Raw genomic sequence first — 11,320 nt, 5'->3', positions numbered from 1 at the left:
CCATTAGGGTGGTCCAAAAACAGCAAAAACAATAAAAAAAAAACAGTGCGTTCGATTTACTCAAAGAAATGTTTTGACCGACAACTAATTCACGATAGATTCGAAAATATCGAAATGAGTAGGATTAGTTACTCAACTCCAGTAATGATATATCTTGTTTTCAGTCGTATTTTTGAAATGGGAGCGAATTCAATGTCGGTGGAGTCATTTCTTAGAGTAAATCGACCCCATAGAGTTCGAAAATGCACTCCATTTCCACCTCGGACATCCAGAAGTACCCGAAATCGTACCGGACCATACCTTAATATATTCAAGTCACTGGCATAACCCGCGCTCTGCACGACATGTTGGGGTGGGTGTGTTTGAGAAGGGAACTGATGCAGAGTATCAGTAGTAATTTTACTTTAATGCAGTAAGTGGAATACGATTTCACTGTTTCAGAACCATTTTATTAACTTTTTTGTGCCATGCACCTCATATGGTCTTTGAGATAATGTAAGCCGAATATCACGTTACTCGACCGCAGAACAAAGTCGAAGATAGCGCGACACGAAACCACAAACTCGGAAATAATATATAAGATGAGACTAAAAGTCGCATATGGAGCAACCTCTAAATCACCTCCGATCAAGCTAAAAAATCCAGCCACCGTAAAATTATATTGGATTTCCAATCCAGCCACCGTAAAACCCTTCATTCCGCAAAACACAAAAACGCAAGGAAATCTGAAAACCCACTCCGTGGGAGTACCTCCTGCGCAGCTTCCCCTCGCAGGGCAGCTCACCGGATGACGGGATTGGGGCAAAGCCTTTGGGACCCCAATCTTTGATGATAAGAGGGAAACCATGGGGTAAGATTCCTGGGTCAGATTGCAAGAGAGTGTGTCAGAGTGGTGCTGAGGTGTCGTCCACCAGACGGCGGTCTCCTTGGGTTAACCTGAGGCGGTCCCTTCGGCTGGGTGCCTAGAATGTCCTCTCCCGAAGAGAGGATGATCACCTGTCTCTGTTATCATCTGAGCTCAAGCATTTGGACATCGGTATTGCAGCTCTCTCTGAAGTTCAGAGACCGGATTACGGTGAGACCATGGTGGGTGGGAACACCTACTATTGGTCTGGTCGCACTGATGGTTACCATTCCCAAGGAGTCGCTGGAGCTATGTCCAATAAACTGCCTCAATAATAATTGAGGTGACACTGGTCACAAAGCGTATCATGAGACTTTGGATTCGTCACTCCTTAGGCCTTAGTTATTTTATAACTTGGTTTACGGATCCACCGACGGTATATTTTCCGAAATGAAATATAAATATAAAACACATTTTTAGCCTTTTATATTTATAAATTTTCCGCCAAAGGCGCAAAAGTTTCAAAACCCGAAATGTAAACGTCGGCATTTATTTTCAAAATATAATTTAGTGCGCACGCCAAAATGCCGAGACATCTTTAACCAAACTGCGCAATAGTCTTCAGTCATGGCGTCTGAGCAGCGTGGTTCAGATTGGCTGTGGTTTCTGCGGTGAAAGTGATTGTTAAGAAGTATGTCAGCGGTATAGATTTGAGTGACTGTAATGTTGATTTTAAACCTGGTGTTGGCGCAGTGGTTCTGGCAGCGGCTTGGGACCCAAAAGGGTCCTGAGTTCAAGCCCCATTGGGCAACTGAATTAATATGTATATATATATATATATATATATATATATATATATATATATATATATATATATATATATGTATATACAAATATATACTCAGTCGTAAATACACCAGGGCGTTGACTCAGCCTGCCATCCTTCCGAGGTCGGCGAAATGAGTACCAATGTACTGGGCCCGGTGTATGCCCCGGTTGGAATAGGTGTACCATATCCCTGTGTGTGTATGAGGCGACCAGGGTTGCGTCAGGAAGGACATCCGGCGTAAAAACCTATGCCAAATCATTATGCGGACAACAAAACGAATTTCCATACCGGATCGGTCGAGGCCCGGATTACCAACGACCGCCACCGGTACCGGTGGTCAGCAGGGTACCAGTGGAAATTGTGCTACTGCTGGGCGAAGGAGGAGAAGGAGACGGGAAGGCGAGTCCGGAAGCAGTGGGAGAGGGGGAAGGGTAGAAGTGTGGAGGTGAGAGATGGAACTCTGAATGTTGGGACTATGACTGGCAAAGGGCGAGAGTTGGCTGATATGATGAAGAGAAGAAAGGTGGACATACTGTGTGTACAAGAAACCAAGTGGATGGGGAATAAGGCTAGGAGCATTGGAGGTGGTTTCAAACTGTTCTACCATGGTGTGGATCGGAGGAGAAATGGTGTCGGGGTAATCCTGAAGGAGGATTGTGTCAAGAGGGTGTTGGAGGTGAGGAGAGTGTCAGACCGAGTGATGAGTGTGAAGTTGGAAATTGAAGGGGTGATGATGAATGTCATCAGTGCATATGCCCCGCATGTGGGGTGTGAGATGGAGTATAAAGAAGATTTCTGGAGTGAGTTCGATGAAGTGGTGGAGAGTGTATCCAAGGATGAAAGAGTGGTGATTGGAGCAGATTTCAATGGGCATGTTGGGGAAGGGAATGAAGAGGATGAGGAGGTGATGGGGAGGTACGGTCTCAATGAGAGAAATGTGGAAGGGCAAATGGTGGTAGAGTTTGCAAAAAGAATGGAAATGGCAGTGGTAAACACGTATTTCAAGAAAAAGGAGGAACACAGGGTGATGTATAAGAGTGGAAGAAAGTGCACACAGCTGGATTACATCTTCAGCAGGAGATGCAACCTGAAAGAGATTAGAGACTGTAAGGTGGTGGCAGGGGAGAGTGTAGCTCGACAGCATCGGTTGGTGCTCTGTAGGATGATTCTGGAGGTGAGGTTGAGGAAGAGAGTGAGGGCCTAACCAAGGACCAGATGGTGGAAGCTGAAGAAGGAAGGCTGTTGCGTGGAATTCAGGGAGGAGGCGAGACAGGTGTTGGATGGTGGTAAAGATGGGTGGGATGATTGGGCAACTACAGCAGAAGTGGTGAGCGAGATAGCTAGGAAGGCACTTGGTGTGACATCTTGACAGAGGAAGGAAGATAAGGAGACTTGGTGGTGGAACGAGGAAGTACAGGAAAGTATAAGGAAGAAGGGGTTGGCGAAAAAGAAGTGGGATAGTCAGAGAAAGTGGGATAGCCTAAATTGGAGAAAGTGGGCAGAAGTACAAGGAGTGGTGGCTACAGGCAAAGAGAGAGGTGGCAAAGGCCAAGGAAAAGGCATATGGCGAGCTGTATGAGAAGTTGGATATAAAAGAAGGGGAAAAGGATTTATACCGATTGGCAAGACAGAGGGACCAAGCTGGGAAGGATTTACTGCAGGTTAGGGTGATAAAGGACGCAAATGGGAATGTGCTAACAAGCGAGGAGAGTGTGTTGAGAAGGTGGATGGAGTACTTTGAGGAGCTGATGAATGAAGAAAATGAGAGAGAGAAGGTTGGAAGAGGTGGAGATCGTGAATCAGGAAGTGGGGTGGATCAGTAAGGATGAAGTGAGGACTGCTATTAAGAGGATGAAAAGTGGAAAGGTGGTTGGCCCAGATGATATATCAGTGGAGGCATGGAAGTGTTTAGGAGAGATGGCAGTGGGGTTTTTAACCAGATTGTTTAATAATATCTTGGAAAGTGAGAGGATGCCTGAGGAGTGGAGATTAAGTGTACTGATTCTGATTTTCAAGAACAAGGGTGATGTGCAGAGCTGTGGAAATTACAGAGGGATAAAGTTGTTAAGCCACACCATGAAGTTGTGGGAAAGAGTCGTGGAAGTTTGGTTGAGAGGAGAGGTGACGATTTGTGAGTAGCAATATGGGTTTATGCCAGGAAAGAGCACCACTGATGTGATGTTTGCTTTGAGAATGTTGATGGAGAAGTATAGGGAAGGCCAGAAGGAGTTACATAGTGTGTTTGTGGATTTGGAGAAAGCTTCTGATAGGGTGCTAAGAGAGGAGTTGTGGCATTGTATGAGGAAGTCGGGAGTGGTGGAGAAGTATGTGAGGATCGTGCAGGATATGTATGGATATGTGCGGTAGAAATGATGGACCGGTTTCAGGTAAAAGTGGGATTGCACCAATGATCGACTCTGAGCCCTTTCCTCTTTGCAATGGTGATGGATAGGTTGACGGACGAGATCAGACTGGAGTCTCCATGGACTATGATGTTCGCGGATGACATCATGATCTGTTGGGAGAGTAGGGAGCAGGCTGAGGCGAGCCTTGAGAGGTGGAGATATGCACTGGAGAGAAGGGGAATGATAGTCAGTAGGAGTAAGAGTACATGTGCGTAAATGAGAGGGAGGGTGGTGGTATGGTGTGGTTGCAAGGAGTTGAGCTGCGGAAGGTGGATGGGTTTAAATACTTGGGATCAACTGTCCAAAGTAACGGAGAGTGTTGTAGAGAAGTGAAAAAGAGTGTGCAGGCAGGATGGAGTGGTTGGAGAAGAGTTGCAGGAGTGATTTGTGACAGAAGGGTAGCTGCAAGAGTGAAGGGGAAAGTATACAAGACGGTAGTGAGACCAGCTATGTTATATGGTTTGGAGGCGGTGGCGCTAACAAAAAGACAGGAAGCGGAGCTGGAGGTGGCAGAGTTAAAGATGCTGCGATTCTCATTGGGAGTGATGAGGATGGACAGGATAAGAAATGAATATATTAGAGGGACAGCGCTGGTAGGACGGTTTGGAGACAAAGTGAGAGAGGCGAGATTGAGATGGTTTGGACATGTGCGCAGGAGGGAACCGGATTATATCGGGAGAAGGATGCTGAGGATGGAGCCGCCAGGTAGGAGGAGAAGAGGAAGGCCAAGGAAGAGGTTCATGGATGCGGTGAGGGTGGACATGCGGGTGGTTGGAGTGTCAATGGAAGATGTGGAGGATAGAGCGAAATGGAGACGGTTGATCCGCAGTGGTGACCCCTAACGGGAGCAGCCGAAAGAAGAAGAAGAAGAAGAAGAGAGTATTGGTGATGTTATCACGCAACATCTTGACGACGAATATTCTGGCCGAACTATTGCATCAATTCAGTGCAGCAGCAGGGATGATTCGCAGGCTACTCTCAATCGTGCCGATTTTGTTTCCATCGAAAGTTGTACACAGCTGTTCGTATTGAAAGATTTCGGTGCCATGAACATCAAAGTTTCCCTGCGAGATGCTGATATTCTACCTTCAATGGACCAGAAATCAGCGTTTGATGTGCTCATGGAGTTGGGGAGACGGTACGATCAGATGCCCACTGAAAAGTAAGAGCTGGTTATGGCTCTGATTGACCGTTTTGAGCATGTTGACTCCTCGTAGACATATTTTTTTAATCATATCCAGCACTATGCACTGGTGTGCACGCACACATCTACGACTTGGACATAATTTTCTCAGCATTGTTTCCATTTGTTTGATGATCCAACAGGTTTCTATAAGAAAAACATGCCAGACTATATTGTAACAAGGACAAATGTGTCCAAGAGCCACGTCCTAAAGGTTTTCTCTTCACCTGAAGAAGAATATAAGTTGTCCGAAAGACTATTTTGAAGGATCTTGTTTTGGATGAAGGATTCATGACAGTAAGTCGAAACATCCGCATTTTTATCACAACAATAACCCCAACAACTTCGATATTTCGTCACGTGCCTTGATGGAGCCAATAGCGAGACCCGTCATGGAGGCTCCTCGTTCATGACGAGAAAATAGCGTATTTACGAAATTACAACATATTAAATGGAATAATCTTTAAATGGTAACGTGAACTTTTCGAAACTTTAAAGCAAATGTCCGAATATATTTTTTAAAAAGTCGAAACATCCGCCTTTTTATCACAACAACAACAATAACAACAACAACTTCCGATATTTCATCACGTGCCTTGATGGAGCCAATCGTGAGACCCGTCATGGAGGCGCCTCGTTCATGACGACAAAATAGTGTATTTACGAAATAACTACACATTAAGTGGAATAATCTTTAAATAGTTACGTGAACTTTTCGAAACTTTAAAGCAAATGTCCGAATATATTTAAAAGTTCATGATAGACACTCTCAAAAGTAACCCTCAATGTGAGGATGTGTACAAGTGTTTAGTGTTTCAGGAGATCCAGATCCTGCATATAAAAGAGCCGCGTGCCGCGTCCTAAAGGTTTTGTCTTCACCAGAAGAAGAACAACGCGGAGCTCTCGTGGAGCCAGAGTTCGCGACGCGAGACGCACCTAAAAACAAGTTTTAATCCTTCTTTATTGTTTTTCACATCAGATGATACAGTGAACATGGGCATCCAGCATTTGAAAGGTCTTCCATCTTCAATGTTTTCTTAGATCCTCCTGGTCTGGGATTTATATTTATTTTTCCCCCCACCTCCCCTTGTATTTTCCATGAAACATCCGAAAAAATATCATAAAAATGTATAATTTCTAAAAATTGAAATTATATTTATATTTATATTTCGACCTACCGACCCTACATTTTAGCTGAAGAACTGCATAAACCAAGTAATAAAATAACTAAGGCCTCAGGTGTCATTTCCCTGGTCTCTGTTTCTGCTCCGACTGAGGCGAGTGATGTCACGATGAAGGATGCATTCGACGCCACGCTCGAGTCTGTGGTTGATCAGGGCCCCAGACGAGAAACACTTCTCGTCTTGGGGGATTTCAATGCATCGACTGAAACCGAAAGGGATGGTTATGAGACGTGTGTTGGTCCCCATGGATCAGGAACTATGAACCAGAATAGCACTAAGTTCATTGACTTTGCAAGAAGTCATGGACTTAGAGTGGCCGGTTCATGGTTTCAGCGCCCACAAGCTCATCGCTTAACTTGGTATTCCAACACTGGGGGTTTGGCGAAGGAGATTGACCATGACCTCGTTGATGGTCGCTGGAGGATGATCCAGAATTGCAGGGTCTACCGGAGTGCTCAGTTCCTCAATAATGACCACCGGCTTGTTGTAGCAACTCTGAAGTTGCAGCTTAAATCCAGGAGAATGGTACTATCCCAGCCGAGACTGGATGTTGGCAAGCTCAGGGAAGAGAGGGTAGCTGAGGAGTTTGCAAACAAGCTGAGTGGAGATTTGGAGGGTCTGGGTGCTTTGGGAGGTCCTGAAGAGTAGTGGAGTGCCTTCAAGACCACCGTCCTTGATGTTGCCGGTGGATGTCTTGGAACTCACCGAAGGGCAAAGAAGAATTTTGTCTCTCAAGGGACACTGGATACCATTAACTAGAGTCGGAGGGCCAGGCTGAATGGCAGAGCTGAGCTGTTCAGGGAGCTGAGGCCTAAAACTGGACGTGCGCGAAGGGTGGACACAGAGGCCGATGTGCGAGGAATCTGTGAGGGGGTAGAGCATCACTTGTGGTCAAGTGATTCTCGTCCTGCTTCCAGGGGAATTCACGCATTGCATTCATCCAAGCCCATGGCTCTGTGTACTGCAGTTAGAACAGAGGGTGGTAGGCTCTTGACAGAGGAGTCCGAAGTGAAGGCCCGCTGTGCCGGTTAATTTGAGCGGTTGTACCAGGCTGATGCACCAGCTGTCGAGTTGGACGTCAGGGGTGTTACAATCCCTGTTGCTTACCCTCCAATCAACTGTGGTCCACCTTCACTTGTGGAAAAACAGGCTGGCGACGGTGAACTGGTTGAAATGGGGAAAAGCTCCAAGGATCTGTGGCATCCATGCTGAACTTCTCAAGGCTGGTGGAAATGCTACACTCGTGTCGTTGCATGCAGTTCTGAGCTCTGCATGGAACACAGGCATCATCCCAACTGATGGAAAGAGGAGCCTTGTTGTCCCTCTCTGGAAAGGGAAGGGTGATCGCCAAGACTGCAACAACTACCGAGGGGTGACGCTGCTCTCAGTGCCGGGCAAGGTCTTTGCTCAGATAATTCTTGATAGGGTTCGCCACCATCTGCTTGAGCACCAGTGTCCAGAGCAGTCAGGCTTTACACCAACGAGGTCAACGATTGACCGTATCCTTGCTCTTCGGGTCCTCACCGAATGCAGAGGAGAGTTTTGGGAGGCGCTGCTTGCAGCCTATGTTGATCTCTGTAAAGCGTTCGATTCAGTGAATCGGGATGCTCCTTGGAGGATTCTTGGTCTTCAAGGGGTGCCACCAAAACTGATCAATCTGATGTCAGAACTCTACCCTGGTACTGAGAGTGCTGTGAGATGTGGTGGTACCATCTCTGACTTATTTCCAGTTGCTACTGGAGTTTGTCAGGGGTGTGCACTGGCCCCCACACTTTTCAGCACTTGTATGGACTGGATTCTAGGAAGGATGTCAGAAAGATCAAGCTGCGGTGCATCGTTTGGGAATGTCAAGATCTCTGACCTTGATTTCGCAGATGATGCACTGATCTTTGCGAAGACTTTAGATATCATTTTGGGTGCCCTCGAGGTGCTGAAAGAAGAGTCGGATCCGCTGGGATTATGGGTTTCCTGGGTCAAAACTAAGATCCAGGCTTTCAATGACATCTTGGATGCGACTGTCCTGTCTGTGCCTGTTTGTGGTGAGCATGTTGAGGTCGGGGAGAGATTCACTTACCTTGGCAGTGATATTCGTGTCTCTGCTGGCTGTGAGTCAGAGGTCAATAAACGACTGGGTCGGGCCTGGGGAGTCATGGATTCACTGGATCATGGGATGTGGCGCTGCCGGTACCTGTGCGGGAGGACGAAAGTCCAAGTTTTCAGGTCCTTGGTGCTTCCAGTCTTGCTCTATGGATGCGAGACTTGGACTCTGACCAAGAATCTGAGACGGAGACTGAATTCCTTTGGTACCAGGTCAAAAGTGTATTTACGAAATAACTACACATTCATTGGAATAATCTTTAAATAGTAACGTGAAGTTTTCGAAACTTTAAAGCAAATGTCCGAATATATTGAAATTCCCGGATCCGGGTTTGGAGCGTCGAGAGGTCTCCTGCGGTGCTCTCTGCTGACGATCTCAAAGTTAAGTTTCCGGTCGTTATTTGTCCCGTTTTAACTGTTTCATTTTCTCACCTACATGTTACTGTGTGTTCATCATTCAGTTTTGCTTCAAAAATCGTGCTATTTTGTGAGTTTTTGTCGACGTTGTCTTACCGGGTGTTTGAGGCCCAGGCTTGAGGACCAGGCTTGAGGCCGAGCTGTTCCCCCTGGTGTACGATCGTTTTATTTGTTTTATCTCCCCATTACCTTCAATTTCTATCTACCCCTCTTTCCTAAGGTCCTCTATTTCTCCCAACTAATCTCTCTATTTCTTATGTCAAATCAAAAAAAAAAAAATCTCTCCCATCTCCCATCTCCCATCAATGGATGGAGGTCCTCAATGCCAGACAGGAAATCCGAGCCGTATCCCTGGACATATCACGTGCTTTTGACACAGTCTGGCACCCTGCCCTACTCACCAAACTCTCTTCCCATGGTATTCAAGGCCATCTCCACTCATGGCTCGCAGACTTCCTCTCCTGTCGCAGTCAACGTGTGGCCCTAAATGGAGTTCTTTCATCCCCTCTTCCTGTGCAGGCTGGAGTTCCTCAAGGTAGCGTTCTGGGCCCTGTTCTTTTTCTGGTTTTCATCAATGATCTCTCCGACTCTCTGGAAATCCTCCACATCTCTTTGCTGATGACTCCACCCTCTGCTGTACCATATGTCGTCCCTCAGACCGGCAAGCAGCAGCTTCTTCGCTCACTGCAGATCTGGATAAAATCACAAACTGGTCCAACACGTGGAACATGTCTTTCAATCCGGACAAATCTCACACTCTCACGATGTCTTTCCAAAAGGACCATTTAGAACCCCCCCCCCCCACCAACATCCACTTTCTGCACAACCCTCTGGAAGAAGTACTTTCCTTCAAGCTTCTGGGTCTCACTGTCTGCCATGACCTTTCCTGGGAAAGCCACATTTCAAACCTCGCCTCCAAAGCCAGTCGCCGACTGGGAATCCTCCGTCATGCACAGTCCTTCCTCGGCCCTCCTGAGCTCCTGACCACTTACAAAGCTTTTGTCCGTAGCCTGATGGAGTACTGCTCTCCCCTCTGGGCTGGTGCTCCTGCCTCCCACCTTTCTCGGCTTCACGCTGTCGAAACCAGGGCATTTAAGATCATTGGCATCTCCCGCAATGAAGCTGAGTCTTTGGGCCTCTCACTCAATCACCGCAGGTTGGTCGGTGGTCTTTCTGTCTTCTACCGACTCCTCTCCAGCCTTGCCCCCCCTGCTGTCTCTGCGATTTGTCCCCACCACATTTCCACAGGGCGCTCAAGGTCCGCCAACAACCCCCTTCTGGTAAAACTACCAAAATCACGAATCACTGCTCATCTTCACTCTTTCATTCCTCTTCTTCGCCGCCTTTGGAATAAACTTCCTCACTCTATTCTTTCCCATTCTTCCCTCCAGGCTTTCAAAACAGCTGTTCACCACCACCTCTTATCTTCCCCCATCCAAATCCTCGATCTTTTCTACCCCCGATAATCCAGCCAAGCCCACTTCCTTCAATTCTCCTGCTTTCCTTCCTGAAAGTCCCTGTAATGTCCATCTTCTCTTCGCCATGTTCCCCGTCCCATCCCCATCCCTCTCCCTTCCACAGTTCACCTAATGTGTCTGTTCCCCAATGTTTTGTCCCTTCCACTCCCGCCCCTCGTCTCATGCCTCCTTGCTGTGAGTTGTGTGTTCGCTCTCATACGAGCCTCGACCAAGGTATACAAAAAAATAATAAAAAAATCGCTATATTTCTCCAGATTCTTCTTCTTCTTCTTCTTCTTCATCATCTTCTTCTTCCTGTTATTCTTCCTTGATTTTTTCCACAACACTTCCATGACCTAATCTGTTGAAAACTCTCAAACATTAATAATAATAACAAAAACGATATCTTATCGTGCTTCATCCTCCTCTCACACATGTGGTACTCTTGACTGTTTCATAATGCACGACTCTTCCACTATTTAAACAGACTGCTCTCATTTCGACCTCTCCTTCATTCGCTGCCTAAAAAATCCCACTGTCACAGCGTTTCTTCTGTCCATTCTCTGAATTCGCCTTTATTGCATACCTCAAGAATTGTGTTAAATCACATCTCTGACCTTAAACTTTTAAAAACCCCAGTTTGCTATGAATACTCGCTTTCCATCAACCATTCTTTTTTTTCCAACTTCAGTGCCAACTCACCCCTCTCACCCCTCACTCTCAAAGCAACCATCCCACTCTTCTCCCTCCAACCATCCCTCTCACCTCTCTCAAAAATCCCCCCCCACCTTTCTCCCACCTTTCATCCCCCTCACTCATCGTTCTCAAATTTGCCCCCCCGCTCTCATCCACAAAGCTGCCTCCTTCCACTCCCCTCTCACCTCCATCTCTTCACTCCACCTCC

The sequence above is a fragment of the Eptatretus burgeri genome, chromosome 4 (genome assembly GCF_056783735.1).
Source record: "Eptatretus burgeri isolate ZD-2024b chromosome 4, Ebu_testis_v1, whole genome shotgun sequence".
NCBI classification, from domain to species: Eukaryota; Metazoa; Chordata; class Myxini; order Myxiniformes; family Myxinidae; genus Eptatretus; species Eptatretus burgeri.
This window is presented reverse-complemented; position numbering follows the sequence as displayed.